Genomic DNA, 17,361 nt, shown 5'->3' on the forward strand with positions numbered 1-17,361 from the left:
AATTGAATGGAGGGAGACACATGATTCAATCGACCTGCCCAGATTTTTGAGATAACAGTTTGATTGGTGGTACGCAGAATTTATGTCTTCTATTCGATGAAAGAATAATACTAAACGAACTCAAAAAAAGATACTCAAATCTACTCACCCGACATGAAATATGCACAAATCAAAATCTGATTTGAGTCGATGTATCACGACTCATGCTGAAAACTTCTTTACTACTATTATAATGCTCACGTTTTTATATTTAAATTTAATATAATTAGTCATTTTGGTCAAAATAAAGAAAATTGCAATCCCGCATCTTTTAAATTAAGTTGGTTAATTTTCAAAATTACAAAAATATCTTCCTCTTTTTTTAACTTTGTAATCTTCAAAATCACTTTTTAATTAATATTTTAAATTACAAATAAACCTTTTTGGAGACATTGTGTTTGCACGCGCCACCTTCCGTTATGTTGTAATATCAATTGTTACAATAGCTTCACTCGGTTGTCTACGTTTATATTTTTTTGATAAAAAAAATACAAAAATAAATAACTATAAAATTCAAATCCAAATTTTTATAACATAGCATTTATTTAGTAAGCGGCACGAATTGACTCATTAGGCATCGAGTTCACAAATTGAATGAACTTTACAATTATGGTTTAATATTAGGATCATAGAGGAGCAGGGATGTCAATGGGCGGGTATTGGCAAGATCCAGCCAAGTCCGCTATGGATCAGGTTTGGATTTAATTATTAAGTCCATTTAGTTATCGGGTCAAACTAAACTCGTTTACTTATAAGGTCAGTTTTAAGTTTTAAATGTAGTCCTGGCCTATCATACATAAAGTCATAAATTCATTGTCTAAATCTTTAGAAAAAAGAGAGAGAAAGAGATAGCGAGAAAAGAAAAAGAAAAGAAAAAAGAGAGAGAGAGAGGAAGAAAGAGAGATTGATAGAGAGAGGAAGAAAGAGAGAGAGGGAGAGGATATCTATTCGTTACAAGCAATCAAGAGTTAGTGACTTATTATCTACTTCGAAAATCAATGGGAAACCTTCCACCATCACATGGAGATGTGATCGTGGAATTTAATGTTTACTTGACCGCACTATGGAACCTTCCAATTATTAAAGGAGGTATTGCAAAATGATATTACTTTGCTTTAAGAGAAAAGAAATGTAAAAATGGAAGATCTCGAGCCAATAAAGAACTAAGTGATTGAGGTGGTCAGTGAAAAGCTTCGTGTGGAGATAAGAACATTCTTGATGCACTCGGAAATGTTGTTGTTCGCCTATTTTAGAGATATTTACGAAAATGTGATAAACTTTTGGCGATTTCATTTCGACTAACTATTCATTTTAAGTATCAAAGCATGAATGGAAATGATATTAGAGGTTCTAAAGTCACAATCTCGTCAGCATCAAATGCTATCTAATAAGTATGTTTCGCTATCACTATACAAACCAGTGAGTTTGTCACTTTAAACCTGCGATCTCGTCAGAGATGGAAAAAGCAATGATTCTGAAAGACATGAAGAAAATGTATGTGGCCTTCTCTAACAACAATGAAGAACAAACCATTAATGGTTCTGATCAAGTAGAAGAAGAAGAAGAAGAATAAGGTTTGATGCTTTTGAAAGACAAGATTAATTACGATTATCAAGGGCAAGATATAAACAAGATCTTGCTTCCACAATGAAGAACCATGCATTAATGCTTGTGAAAGAGAAAAAGAAGAAGAAGGTGCAATCGTCTACCCCAATGAAGAACAAGGCTTTAATCCTACTAAAAGACAAGAAGATGTGGTTTTCTTCGAAGATTATGATTCTGAAAGACGAGAAGACCCATTAATCAATAATGTTTCTAAAGAAGAAGAAGAAGAAGAACATATGTTTGCCTACCACAATGAAGAACCACATATTAATGCTTTTGAAGGTGTTTTTGAAGGAGTTGAAGAAGAAGAAGGTGTGGTTTCCTACGACGATTACGATTAAAACATCCACCTTGTCTTCTAATTTTCTCCAATATTTTAAAACTTGATAATTCTGATTAACTCAACTTATCCATTAAGTTGAGTCAATCTTGATTACTTGCAAATCTACAAAAGCAAGTTAATAAACATGTTCAATCTAACAAAATAAAACATAAATATCGTAAAATTATGTTAATGCTACCCAGCCACTATTGATTAGTCTTATGAGTTAACTCAATGTGGTTGGGTGACTTTCTCTTAAACTGGCACTTTCAATTTTATTTTAAACTTGGTTTTCAGTTGTTTAAATGAGTCAAAAAAAAATCATTTAAAATTAACAGCTACTGAACTTCTAAATTTAAAATTAAAATTTAACAGTGAAAAAAAATCATTTAAAAAAAAAAAAAAAAAAAATTGTTCTTTAAAGTTCATATACAGAATTTTGTCCTCTACATCCATGTGGCATTGGATCATGTTTTTAGATGCCTCATGCCACAACTCAAAGACACTTAGTAAGATTAGATTTACTTGTTCAGTAGTTGTAACAAACTTTCAATTGTTTAACTTTTGATTGCAAGAAAAATCCTGCAGCAAAGCAAAGCAAATCGTTTGCCATGGATTGTTTGACAACACCAGTAATTAAACGAAGGCGGAGAAAATATTTCTCTAACGCACAAGATTTACCACCTAAAATAACAAATCTTCTTCTTAATTACCCCCCCTGAAAAGGAATTGCCACAGCTCTCAAGGTTTTCTAACTTACATGTTAATTGTTGTCCTAGCTAGCCTTTTGGTGGTTGTTATAATAAGTGTCCGACTAGCTTTGTTAAGTTAGTAAGGATTTCACCCTTACTAAGAGTCCTTCGGCTCACCTTGTGGCATCCAAACATGATTTGATTTTTTTCAGGCTGTTGAGGAAAAAATTCTTTGAACTTTCAAAAAGTAACAAAGAAAAAATATATATATTTTTCACCGTTGTTTTTCAATTTTAAGGTTTGGAGTTATGAGGAAGTTCGAAGTTCGGTAGCCGTCCATTTCAAAACCTTTTTACCAAAAGAGTTAACCAATCCATTTAACCAAAGGTACCTTAGTAAGGCTTAAAATCTTACAAAGTTGTAAGTAAAGGTTTCAATTATAATAATTGAGTCTTACTAACCTTACTAAGTTACCAAGGATTTTCACCCTTGCTAGGGTCCATGGATTCACCTTGTCGTATCACAAAAACATTTTTGTTTTTTTTTTTTTTTTTTATAAACACGACATCCCCGTTGGTAGAGGACCAGGACCTGGTCCACCAGGCAGTGCACAGGACAGGCCCAATCCAGATTTCCTGGCCATACCGAACAGGACTAATCCATGACCACATGCACCGAACCCACACAACCCATGCGACATTTTAATCAAGAAATTCATCCAGGTTTAAATTTTAATAAATTACTCCAAACATGAATTAATGACAGAGCTTACAAATGTCTATCCTCTCAAAGCTTGATCTGCTTTGGTTAAAAGGGATCTTCAGAATATATTTAAGGGTCACTTGGTACAGTATGATTCAGTCTCTGAAGATCTATATCACAGAAAATGTAAAATTTAACAACTGAACAGAATGTTTCATGCTTCCAAGGTAATATAAACTCTTGTATAACCAAAACCTGTTGTAAGAATTTTACAAACACAAGAATTAATGATGTTGCCAAGTCTCATGTGACAGGTGGTTGCATCAGCTGTAGGTCAGAAGGGGGGGGAAGAAAAGAAAAGAAAAAAATTTGTGCACGACCCCAACGGAATATTCATTGCAGTCCATTCATTTGTGCAGCTGCTGCCAGATACCAAAGCCACTGCAAACCACCAAACCTGAAACGAAGACTCAATATGGTTAGTTAACCATTACCCATTCTAATGAAATTCACAAACAACTCACATTATGTTGGGTAAATATATATACTTAACACATGGTGTCACAAAATACCCAAGTTGATCGTCATTTTGTTTGGACAAAGTCCAAGCGAGATGTGAACCCTTGATCTATTCTTTTCTTTAAATACAATAATGTGTACCGTAAGATTGAATTACAGAGAGAACATAATTTACCAAGATATACTTGTACGAAAAATACATAATTAGACAAACAGTCCAAGAGATACAATGTCAAGGCTGCTGTTCCAACAGTTTAGATCCCCACCATATTTATAATCCACCATAGTAGCTATGATGTTGTGCCATTAGTGGATCCTTACACGCTATATCTTTATTCCTGGAAGCCGGTGGTGGAGAACAAACCACGGCAAAGTACTAGCATCACTACCAATTTTGATTGAAGTTTATTGATATGTAAATAGACTGACATCCCCCTGCCACCCAAATAGAGAGGATGATAGAAGTTAGAAGTGAATAAACAGATAAATAAACATTCCACAGCAAAACATACTTCTTCACTATGTTCTTTTTTTTAATGGATAAAAATATTCACAATGTTTAAGACCTTGGCAAACCTTTTTTGTTGAATGACGCAAGCCCCCACATAAGATATCCTACAAAGTAGCTCCACATGAAATATCATAATATTCCTTTCTTTTTATGTATAAGCGCCTCTATTTCTTCTAACTTGTCTCATTTATCAACAGCAGATGGTAAATCATTACAACCTACAACAAATTAAAATAAAATACTATTAGAACTTTTCTTTTTTATTTTTTCTTTTTTCTTTTTTTAAAAAAAAAAGGAGAAAAGGAGATTGATAAAATGATGTAAATGAAAGATTGCATACCTAAGGTTGCCATTTATTGTTGACCTCTGATTAGTGGCACATTTGAACAAGAAATATTCAACAGGCACTGCGAACAAAATCAAGCTTGGGCGATAAAAATGATTCATGGATGTATCAGCAACTTCTACCCCCATTTGCTATTTCTATATAAAATAAATTTAAAAAAAAAAAAAAGAGTGGGACAAAATTTGATGTCCTCTGTAGAAAAGCCAGAAAGATGGTATCAATCCGACTACACACCATTATTGAACCTGAAACCGATTTCTGAATGATTTTTTATGTTTATCATCTTTTTCTCCCAGATCGAATCCCATTGGTTCCATAGAACTGCATTTTCTATGTTAACATCAAATCCTGAGCAGAGAAACCACAACTCATGACGGAAGCCACCTCTCTTAAACAGCTCTTTCAAAGGCTCACAAAGAATGGTTACAGAAACCGCAACTGATCCCATTTTGTAGAAGTTTATAGAGAGGAACCGAGCTGGCCATAATCTGTCCCTTCCCAGTAATGAATTGGGAGCAGAGAGATTCAGCTTCACTTCTTTCTTTCTTCTCCTTTACGATCTGCTTACCAAAGAAATAAACCGGAGAAACACAAGATATTGACAAGATTGACGTAATCCCAAATACCACAGGAATGAATGTCAACGGCTAATTGCTTCCATAGCAAGACGTACAAGACGCAGTAGTCCCTGAACATCATGGAAGTTGAAATCAAGTGCCCTTCTGACGGATGATAGGCCTTCCCCATACTTTGCCTCTTCCAGGCTTGCATTGGCAGCTGTGAAAGCATTCTGGGATTTCCTCGAAGCCTCCATCGCAAGATTCGCATCCAATGCCTGCAGAAATCCACATATAATATATATACTTAGGGTTTTCTACCACCTAAACCAAATAAAATAAAAAGGACACGGCCGAGATATTTTGAGACATCTTGAGATTTTGAGCATTAGACTCAACATTCAGTAATTATCACCTGAAAGGTATAGATGATCGTAACATTACTACTACCGCATTTTTATGCAGCCACGAAAGATATGATTGCTTTAGGAGAAATTCTACAAGATCAATTGTTGCAACCTTTCAATGTAGATTCTTGGGTACAACCAACAAATGCGGAGCTCCACCACTCTCTGCATGTTGGCTACACAATCTCTTACCACTATTTTGCTGAACTGAACTCCCTCTCTTAATTAGAAGACCCATAATGGGAGACCATATGAGTCCACCTTCTTGTCTGTAAAGTAAGGGTTATGGTCCTTTAAAATTGCACCATCTTTATTTCTTATAATTTAATTCTTGTTTATTTAGTAAAAAATATTCTTCTTAGATTGGATTTCAGCACATGTAAAGATAAAGCGGAGACAGTATGATCTAACAGTTCAAGTACAGTTGATATAGTTGAGGTGCAGTCAAAATATGGTAGCGAGGAGACATACAAAATGGAGCAACCGCACGAAGTTGGACCGGTTCTGAGCAACAATGGCAAGATTTCCAGCAGGATGAGAAGAAGTAACTCCCTTGCCTAAAGCAACCTTATCCATGCCTTGATTGTTTAAGTTGTCAACATCTGAGGCAGACGAAGATGAAGATTCACCTGAGGTATAAAAGAAACAAGATCAAATCTATGATAAGACAATTTTATTGAAGTCTTTCGACCAGCATTGCATCAGAAGTGGAGAAGCACATTTACTCAAAGAACTGATTCCAGAAGAAAAGAAGCAAACTATCTCTTAAAGAAACATTTTCCTTTAACAAACAATTCATTAGAAACTTAATCAGGGTTACAAGCATGTACATTTCAGTACTCAACAAAGAACCCATGCTTCTTTTTAATCTTTTGAAAAAGGCTCAAACCCAATGTGGAAAAAAAAAAAAGATTCAATATTTTAAAATAATTTAAGGTGCATTTCAATGAATTGTAGACTTATGTCTTTGTTCAAAAGGGACACTAATCAGTAAGTTCTCCACAAAAAGAAATTGGTAAATAGTTTTCAAGTTCAAATAAATTGATAACTAAGCGATCCAAAGACAACCTTTTCTGTAATAAATCACTACCTACCTGGAAGAACCATTTGCAGAGCTGCTTGCAGCTCATGCCGGTCTTTGTTTGCATTTGAATGTTTGGAATAAATAACCCTCATGTACGCCACCTCCATGCATTTGTAAGCTAGTGCAGCAGCAGCCATTTCTTTGCATCTTTCATATTCATGGGCAACAAACCTATGTATTAAGAAAGAATATAATGTCAACAAGTAGCAAATATAAGCTTTTTTTGTGAGTAAAAGCTGGACTTGAATCTAGAACCTCAAAGTTGCATTATAATGAGTCAATAAGCTGAGCTATGGGTCTAAGCTCAGGAATATAAACTTTAAAATCATTAAACATTAACTTTAATCCATTTGTCAGATGTTGAACTCGAAATATCACATAAATTTATTAAAGTTTCACAAACAAGAAACCGGGTGAAAAAGAACGAAGATGTAATAGTCACCACTGAAATATTAGTCTTCATCATCTATGCCTTATCCCAAATACTGGGGTCAACGACAAGGAGATTAATCTGACCTACATTATAGACAAATTCTTAAGTACTACAGCTTCCACTACTTCTGTAATGTTATCAAAGGATAACATTTTCACGGCAATCTCATTATTCACGGCACAAAGAAACCCACCACTACTGGTGTAGCCCCCAAAATTGGAAATGGCTTCAGATCTGGAACTTGAAAGAGAATGGCAACAGTTCCAATATCCAGAACGGTAAACAAAAAAAGAAAAAAGAGTTCAACTTCAATTCCATTGTACTCGAATATTCAAATAAGCAGAATACAATCAAGCAGACTACAAAGATGGGCTTGACGTATAAGGATTTTACGGGTTTCTTTTTCGAGGACTTATGTTTAGATGGGATTCTGTTAGTAAAAAGGAGTTAAGAGGGGGGACTGTTTATAATGTTTTTCATTATTTTTTTCTTTTCTCCATGTTTCAATTTGAGGATGGTTCACTGAACCTCCTGCTATATTTGCTTTCCCTCTTCTCTTTAATGAATAAATTTACCTATATTTGTTTCCAGTCGTACTGCCACAAGCAACCAAGCAGAACACAACAGAAACCCATCGAGACCACAGTGCACCAAACTGCCTTTGTCATTATCTCATATTGAAATTCACTAAACATTGGTTGGTGACCAGTATCTCATCCCCTACTCTAAGCTATGTGATTTGGTAAGGTTTTGAGTGTTCAGTGGACTCAAGACTCTGTCTCCCTACCAGCTAAGCTGTCACTGATTTTCTGCTACTACGACAATTGATCACAGGTTGCACACATTTCATTGCAGCGCCTGCAAAGGAAAAAATGCTTGTTCTAATATATTTTCTTCTTTTCTCTTTCTTAGATGAAGGTACTAGCGGTTAACAAGCTATATAACTCATCGAAAACATGCTTGTACTACTGGTGCAAATGGAGTAGAGATTTTGATGCCGTTTCGTTTGAGGATTTTGTGTTGAAATGGGATTCGCTTAGTGGATTTTAGATGGAGGGCTTTTTAGCCATTTGGTCTTCTCTTTTCTTTTTTGGCTTTCCTGTATTCTCGTTTAGGGGGCCACCTCAGCCTCCCATTTCACTTTCACTTTATTAATAAATTTTTATACTTACCAAGAAAAAAAACTTCATCGCAAGCGTAGCGACTATATTTGTCTGCATGTGAATGTTGAGGCACCGATCCTTCATCTCATTCTTATAACCAAATATGATCATTTTGGACATTTGTTTGAATATTACCTCCAGTCCATATTCTGAAAATATCTATTGCCAGAGCCTTCGCATTGTCTCATCACTTCACATGGCACGCGAACTTTATGTCTATTTTCTTCATTTAAATTGAGCAGGTGAGTGGTATGGGATCCTTCCCATTCAGTTTTACCTCCTCAGCAGAATACTCAGGCTGATATATAGGAGGCAGAACCGAATGTTTTACACATGGGTGCCATAAATTAAACTCTACAAAGTTGAACTACAACCTTTAGAACCAATTGACAATAACTGTGGAACTTGTACGTATGTAAAGGTTGACTTGTTACGAATAAGGATTTATATCAAGTCACATACCAGCCGATCAGTTGGTAAGAAGTTTGAGTATATTCATTCCCTCTTTTATCTATGTGTTAGAGATTTTGGAAACATTAATATAGAACTCATAATAATCTTGAAGTAAGAAGTTGAGCCCATGTAAACTCTAAACCCAAAACTTCACCTTCACTTTGCGCTCTTGGCACTACTAAAAGTGGCACCACCATTAAGAAGCATGAACCTTGGTACATATTTATTAGTGATTGGAAACAGACCTTTCTTGCCACAGTGAGCAGTATAACCACAGAAGTAGAAGATGCCTAGAATTAGTAACATAATGGTAACCGATAAATACTAACTAAGAAGAATATTTAGGGGATCAAGTGAGAAACACATTTTGTTAAGATAATACAAACTCTAAAATCTATGCAAGAAGTCCACCAAGGTAGACTCGATTCTAAAATGTCGGAGAAAAATAATTTCCCTATTTTCAAATTATAATAGCTCCCTGCCATCAAAAGACCGAAGGGGGGAAGAAAAAGGTCTTTCCTGCTGGAATAAAACAAAATACAGACAAATGATATAACTGGAGCTAGAAAAGTGGAAGTGTAGCTTAGGAGGCACTAAGGCCTAATTTGAATCAACTGAAGAAGATGTTAGCAATATACATGTCTGTGCCTAATAACATTTGGCAATGCAATTAAGCCAATTAGAAGAAAGTGTAATAAACACATCATAGAAAATAAAGGCTACGTGCAACTTACTCGCAAAGATGTGCGGTTTCACTATAAACTTGTGTTGATTGAGTTTCCCCGTGTTTGGCACTCTCAACATTTGAAGGTTCTAAAAGAGAGGCACCATGAAGAAACTTCAAGACTGCCTGAAAGTATAACCCAGTGCTTTCAAGATCTAACCCGGAATTCTACATAAGATGATCCAATAAGACAAAGATTTAGGACCAGAACAAGCACAAGACCAAATCAAGCTTGCCAAAAGATTGAGAAAAGCAAATAAGAAAAACCTTAAGACGATCGGCAGAATGTTTAAGACCCTTGGCTTCTTTCAGGGCATTAGCAGCCTGATTGGAGGAGTCCTTTCTAACTGGACTTGGGGCCGCAGGATCGTTGCCAACAAGCCCATTCGGTGTGGAATGCCTCAAACTATTATAGTGGGCACCATCCTGGTTATCTGGTTTCAAAGGATGCTTTGTCGCCTTCGATGCATCACCACCACCACCACCAGAGACATCAACTGGAAATAACTCTGATCCGCTTGCTTTGTGAGTTCCTGACATAGGTCGGGGACACCGAGTCTTAGTTTCTTGTTTATCTCTGGAATGTGGGAACAGTTGTGATTTCCCATCGTTTCTATCAGAACGAAACCGGTATGAAGATCTTTCACCATTATGGTCCAGTCGTAAATCTTGTTGTAGGTTAGATTTCCCATCCTTGCTGCTGTAGTAGCACCCAATTTTACATCTGAAACATCATGGCTTCCAAATTTTGACCGGTTCTCTATTTTACCTTCACTTGACCATTTTCCAGCAGAATCTTTCTTGCCCGAATAATTATTTTCATCATTACCAGACTTCACACCACACCTGTTCTGAAAACTATGCTTTCCATCCCTTGATTCTTCGGGATAAGGTAAATGATCATGAGACTCAATCTCTGCCTCTTTTGTTGATTTCTTCGGTGGGTACAAGTCTCCTTGACCATTGCATGAATCAACCCTGATCTTACCTTTATCAATGTCAGACTTGGAACTTTTTTGCTTGTCTTTTGACCGTGAAGAGGAACCCTTTCCGGACTTACGTGGAAGAGACCCATTAGAATGATTGTGGTGGTTGTTCACTCTCTCTTCATCCTGACCATGTTCCTTATGCAGCAGTTCCTGATATTGGTTATGTTGATCTAAGGTATCACAACCACCATTCACCAAACGAGAACTTTTGAATTTATAAGAAGGTTCAGTATGTAATTTAGCTTTGCCACCAGATGTTCGATTGGCATCCTTGTCCTGGTAATCAAGAGAAGATTTAAGGGATACACGATGAAAGACAGAGGAAACTTTCTCCTCCTTTACTGTCTCGGACTGATCACTCCCACCATCCCCTTCACCATCAAAGCATTTTCTTGGGCTATTCATGCCAGAGAAACCAACATTTGTTGCATCATTTTTACCCAAGAGGATCCTTCTTGCCGATGTAACCTTGTCAGAATTGGAAATTCTCAAAGGTGATGAAGAAACTGATTCTACCGGTGACCCTTTCACCTCCTGGAAGTTGGCTTTACTTTTACGGGAGCCTGAAACCTTCGAAGAGCTTGAAGTAGCAGCCATAGAAGGTTGTCCAAAATCCCTTTTCAGTGACTCTATACCATCCAACATCCGTTGTGAGTCTTGTGACAGTATGTTCCCTCCTCGATATTGCCTAAGTTCCCGATCCTTCTCTATACAAACCCTGCCATCTTCCATTCCATCGATAACTAAATCTCTACTAGAGGAATCAAGGACCCGGGTCCCTCTACCCCTTTTTTCTGCTTTACTATCACCCTTGCTTGTACTGGATTCCTTCCCCTCAGACTGGGACAACCTAGCATTCTTTACCTTCCTAAGTTGACTCTCACTAATCTCCTCCTCCAAAGGAATTCTGTTGACCTGGAGATGATTCCCAACATTTGGTTGAGTCTCTAGTGTACAACTCTGACTCTCCTGCCACTCCTTCACTTTCCTCTTTTTCGCAGCAAAATCCCTTTGATCACATTTCCCTATATCAAAGGCCTGGTCTTCCAAAGAAACCTGAACTGGGTCTTTCGGCTTCTTCCTGGAAGTTGACAAATAATCCTTTGCACCACATTTCGAGTCCTTAGAAGATGAGTATTCACCATATTTCTGGACATCCTTTCCAGATGCCCCACTTGGAAAACCATCATTAGAGCTGGGACACACCTTCCCCGTGATCCCACCATGGTCAGAATTCCAGTCATCTGCAGAATACAATCCTCCTGTCTTCATTTTCTTAGAAGCTCTAAGTCCATCTTGGTCAGCCTCCCTTTTGCTTTTCGTTTTTAAGAACTTTCCATCACCTGCAGCAATTTTACATTTTTTTTAAATAAAAAAACATAATTGCATACTTTCCATGAAGGAGAGTAAGCACAACAAAGAAATGTTAGCTTCTAAAACTATACCTCCATCTGGTACCAGTCTGTGCTTCTCTTTCTGTTTATGCCTATGTTTTGGGGCAGCTGGATCACTTGAATTACTTGAATGCTGAAACCCGACTTTGTTTGCCGAGTTGGGTTCCAACAAGTTCACTTCATTTAATCTGCCGTTCTTCATAGACACCTGTAGATTGTTATTATTAGAATTTGAAAATTGCAGAAGACCTGTACAGCTATATAAGTTTGATGTCTCTTTTGATCCATGCTTCTTTTTTACCTGGCTGGGCATGGCATGCTGATTATGATCTTGCTGTATTTGGTCGAAATGTCGCACCTCAGTCGATGTTAATGCAACTCCATCATGCTGACTTGGCAAATTATTTTGAGTCTCCGGAACAGGAAGTAGGTACAATGCATTCAGAGCTTTTGTCGTCTCCTCTTCACTGAAACTACAGTTATTCATTCCAGGCCTAGAGAACAGTTTCAACAAAGAACTATCAGTCTTACAAAGAAGACCTAAGGCATTTGAAACAATGTAACTAACTCTTAAGGTTCAGAAAAAAAAATTAACTACAACCTCAGATTTATTACCTAAAACTACGCTTAACTATCTTGTGAATTTAATACCAGTGTTTTCATATTCGTATGCTTCATGCCTTGAGGCTTAAGCCTCAACATAAATTAACGAGGCTTACGCCTCATGCCTCACGCCTAAAGAATAACTGAGGCTTAAGCCTCAGTTTGTTCACCAGACCCCAATGCCATGGGTCAAAAATTCAAAATTTTATTTTATTTTTCTTGGTTTATTTTACACAAATACCCCCCCCCCCCCCCCCAAAAAAAAAAAAAAAAAAAAAACCACCCACCCATGTTTTTTATTTACTAAAGACTACTAAATAAAAGTGTCTTTTGTCTTCTAGACATACCAATTTCAAATCTATCAATTTTTATAACTTTCTCACAAAGATTGTGGTCAAATAGAACCAACAAATTAAGGATTTTCTTAGGTTTTGAGGTATGAGATTTTTCAATGTACTTTCTTGAACTTTTTACCCTTTTCTTTCAAAATCTCATATTTTTCTCCCTTTTTAAAAAAAAAAAAAAAATTCTTCTCTAGTGTAGAATAGGGTCTAAAACTTCATTTCTAGGCCTAGACTAGTTGTTTATTTGATGTTTGATACTCTATGAGTGATGATACATTGCTACTTCCTTAAATTTTTATTGTTTGATGTTTTATTTGATGCTTGAAGGTTGTTTACTGGTTTTTATATATTTTTTGAATTTATTATAATTTTTTATGATTTTTTTTTTTAAATTCATTGAGGCTTACGCCTCGCCTCAAAAACCCAAAATGCCTCAAGTACGCCTTGGGTACTTTGAAACACTGTTTAATACTACTACTAAGGAAGAAACATAGAATGCAACCGTAAGGAACTTACAGCCAGTCAAGCATGCTACACAACCACTTCTTGGGGAGGTGGTCCGGATTTGTACCGTATGGTAGGAGCCTCCACGTCTGACACCTGTCACAGCAGACCCAGTTTTCTTCTATTACAACAGGAGCCACAATTGCAGGGACTGCATCACAAAGAAGCCCACTTCCTGTTGAAGGAGGAGCAAAAATCTGAGCTGACTCAGGATATGCCCCTGACATCGAATCAGCCTTTTTACTACTTGATCTCTCCTTCGATTTTTCGACGAATGAATGGATTTCTTTCTCCACAACCTCAAGTTTAGAGTTCTTTGTCCTAGCTTTAGAAGACGTTTCCAAAGAATTCTCTACACGTTCCATTTTTACATTCCCAAATGAATCTCTATGCCTTTCTCTGGTCTTACTAGACTCCTTCAACAATCGATTGTCAACCAATTTATTTTTAGATGGGTAATCACCAGTGCTCTTCTTTTTATCTTTTGATGATGCTGCAGAAGAACTAAACCTCAAGCTGTCCTTTGGAAACTCTGTAACCGGGTTTGTTTTATTTCGGCTTCCCTTCGATTTCTTTTTTACTCCGGACGAAGATTGTTCCTTCCCATTATGAATCGCTCCACCTTGTTCAGATTTAGCTTTCATGCTAACCTTATCTTTTGGAGGATCTATGAATGAACCATTAAGACCTTTCCTCCCCTTAGAAACACTGAAATCAGCTTTAAACGAATCATAACTTGTGTCAGCTTTGTTCTTCCCATCGTTCCTAGGGACAAATTGGACATCTTTATGATAACGTGCTTTTCCATCTTCCAAGACCTTGTCAGCTGAACAGATCTTGGAATTCAGCGTCTCATCCCTGTTTGCTTCCTTGCTGGCTACTGACTCAAGGGTTTCCTCCTTTTTAAGATTAGGAGATGAGAATTTGTCCTTTAACACAACTTTATGGGCTTCCAGGGAAACTTCAGGTGCTTTAACCGTAGATTTTGAATTAGATGGGAGTGGAAGCTTCAGGGAATTAGGAACAAGCTCCTTAACTACTGGGGTCTCAATGTCTATTTCCTTCCTCAGATGACCACTGACTTCATTCCCTGCATCCTTACCAATCCCATGCTTCACTTCCATTAACTTAAGGCTTCTCTCTACTGACTCCATTTTCTTTTCTAAGCAAATTTTTCCTTCCCCTCTTGTTAAAGAAGACTCATCTACCATCATGGAAGAACTTTCTAGGCTACCCTTGCAGGTGAGACCAGATCTACTATCTCTCAAAAGCTTTTCATTTTCCAACAAGTGCAAGAGACTATCACAAAGAGGTGATAACAAAGGAATCGTAAAAGATGTCATAACCTGATCCATCACAACCAAGCACGGAAAACATACCAGGTCACTTGTGGTTCATCCAACAGAAAACTAGAAATAAAAGATAAGAAAAAATGACGATAAGATTTACATGAAGAATTCTTGTGGGCGATTCATCAGGAAAGTCATGAGATTCAGGAGTTAATCCTCCACTATCAATAGGGCTCTCCTCCAGTGATATAGATGGAGAGAAGTCAAGGCCGAGACCACTATAAATAGCGGCATTCGCTGGAGCCTTATTATCAGAACCCACTTTAATGCGAACCTTCAGTGGTTTATGATTAGTTGAATTGATTGATTTGTTGACAGCTTCGTTTTTGGGAGTGAATTCCCCCATTCCCCTGGCGGAAGACAAGCACATATCTCTTTTGGATGAATTTTCAACAAAAGGGGCCCTTGAAACATGTTGCGATGCGGCACTTGTTGCAGTTGATCCAATCCTTGCAGCGGTGGTTGCATTAAATGGAGTTGTAGAGTTCGGACGAGCACCCTATATGGAAACATAACCAACAGTGCTCAAGTTGAACTAGAATTTCCCTATCTAGGAAAAAAAAAGTTGTCGTGTTTTCTTTGGAACCAAATTTATAAATTCATACCTCCGATGGTAAAATGTAGGGAGATTTTGGTGTGTTGTAGCCCTGGACTTTCGGTGGAGTCTTTGGATGAGACCAAATAGATGGAGAACGCTGATAAGTTGGTAAAAATGAACCATAACCACCAAATTTTGCCCCTGCCAAAATGGGAAAAAAAATCCAAACCATCACATCCAGATTACAAAGAAAGCATTTATGATTCTTTTTGGGGTCTACAAGATCCACGATCTGTCATGGGTCACTTACCCAAATTTTCTGCGGAAACCCCACCTTCAAAATCTTTTTGAAAATGTCCCAAGACATCTTGAACCTTCTCATCCTTTACGAAGCAGAAACCAAATTCTTACTATGTTGTAGAAAATATTGAAAAGAAGAAGAAAATAACAAACTGCGAACTTGGAGTGTCAATAGTAATGGCAACCAGAAAACGAGGTATCAACCATAACAAGTCCACAAAAAGGGGCATGCATTTATGAAGTATTGGGCAGTGCATTTATGAATGTTCTAAAAAACAAAAAAAAATCAATGATAAGTGACAAGAAATAGCTCTGTTGGCCAGTGTTCGCAAATATGGAAGTTTGCAGAAAGAGAGATCCATGCTGGATATCCCATTACATTGGCTTAAAAAATGGGGAACGTTGTGAAAATGGTTCCTATGAAAGTAGCGGTAAAGGTTTACCACTGCCTTCGAGTAAATGGGAAGACAAGTGGCAACTAATGGCATTAGAACTCTGACCTATACAGCTCACGTAATTCATTAACTATAGAACCACACCAAAAGTGCGAACTTAGCTAAGTTGGTAAAACACGTGGAGTGTCATTTCCACGTCCTAAGGTTCAAACCCAACTTTTTTTTTTTTCCCCCGATAAATAGGTTCAAACCCAACTTCACCTTGCTAACCACTAGCACTTTACCTATAAAAAAAAATAATCTAGAACTCACCAAAAATATTTATAAAAAAAAAAAAAACTAGTGATTCATCGACAGAACCCTCTCCACATAACAATCTAGTTTCATACAAAAACAATTGTGTAATTTAGTTAAACCAACTAGAACTGTTTTCCCTAATCAAGGAATTAGTCAAAGACAATTCTCTCATGATTCACATTGGTTCAAACTGAAGCCTTGAATAGAAAATCACCGAACCAATTTCTAGAGCCAATCCAAGTAAAGAAAGAGATCAAGAGATTGCACCATCAGTTTATATGAGTTTCTTTTTCTTCCTTTTTTTTTTGGATCTCCCAAATCAGGGACACCCAAAAAGCATACATTAAACAATGGATTGAAGTTTCTTAAGTGTCAGAGACAGATGTTTAAAGAATCAGAGACAAAAAATCACAGATAATTGAAGACAAATATAGAAAAAACAAACACATAAAATTCAAATATAGAATTCTTGTAAAAAAAATCAAAACTTTCTCCCAGTAAAATAAACATCAGCCTTACAAGGTAAGAGAGATCGACATCTGGGTCGATGTCTGCGTCATCATCCTGATAATAACAAGCCTCGCCTTCTTCGATCTCAAACTCTTCCATCTCTCCTCTAACACCAAATCCTAACCCTAACCCCTTCCGCCCATCTCTACTCCCCACAGAAATCATAAAAATCGCACCCAAAAAAACTTCAATTTCTCACACAAAAAACCAATATTTCTTAAATCCTGCATCACTCTAAACAAACAAATATCTGAAACCAACTTCAGAAATCAAAAAGGGTGCAAAACTTGTCAAAGAATTTCCCAAAACCAACATGATCGGAGAAGATAAAAAACCCTCATCAAATCCACCAAACCCTTAATAAGAACCTCAAGAAACTCTCCATCAAATATCTTTTACGATCATGAACAGTGATATCGAAGAAACGATTACGAAATCTTTTCACGTTTGATGATCTCAAGCTCGATTCGATTTGATTCGATTTACACTCTGGTTTTGATATTAGAGAGAGAGAGAGAGACTAGTTTTTCTCTCTTTATTTCCTTTTTCTCCCCTTTTGTCTTTTTTTTCTTAAATGAAAT

The 17,361-nt window shown here is 36.9% G+C and overlaps 1 pseudogene across 1 annotated transcript; it reads right to left on the minus strand.

Annotated features, from left to right (window-relative positions):
* Window positions 1–3,561: 3,561 nt before the first annotated feature.
* Window positions 3,562–17,361, minus strand: LOC147383342 (cysteine-tryptophan domain-containing zinc finger protein 7-like; annotated as a pseudogene). The gene is made up of 15 exons (XR_015173786.1): window positions 16,790–17,361; window positions 15,589–15,661; window positions 15,346–15,479; window positions 14,841–15,239; window positions 13,404–14,737; window positions 12,242–12,434; window positions 11,992–12,148; window positions 9,825–11,889; window positions 9,568–9,725; window positions 6,795–6,955; window positions 6,172–6,329; window positions 4,731–5,571; window positions 4,456–4,608; window positions 4,146–4,314; window positions 3,562–3,817 (listed from the first exon to the last, which is right to left on the minus strand). The product of XR_015173786.1 is annotated as a cysteine-tryptophan domain-containing zinc finger protein 7-like (transcript).

This window comes from Akebia trifoliata, chromosome 16, assembly GCF_017979445.1.
Source record: "Akebia trifoliata isolate Shusen 1 chromosome 16, ASM1797944v1, whole genome shotgun sequence".
NCBI classification, from domain to species: Eukaryota; Viridiplantae; Streptophyta; class Magnoliopsida; order Ranunculales; family Lardizabalaceae; genus Akebia; species Akebia trifoliata.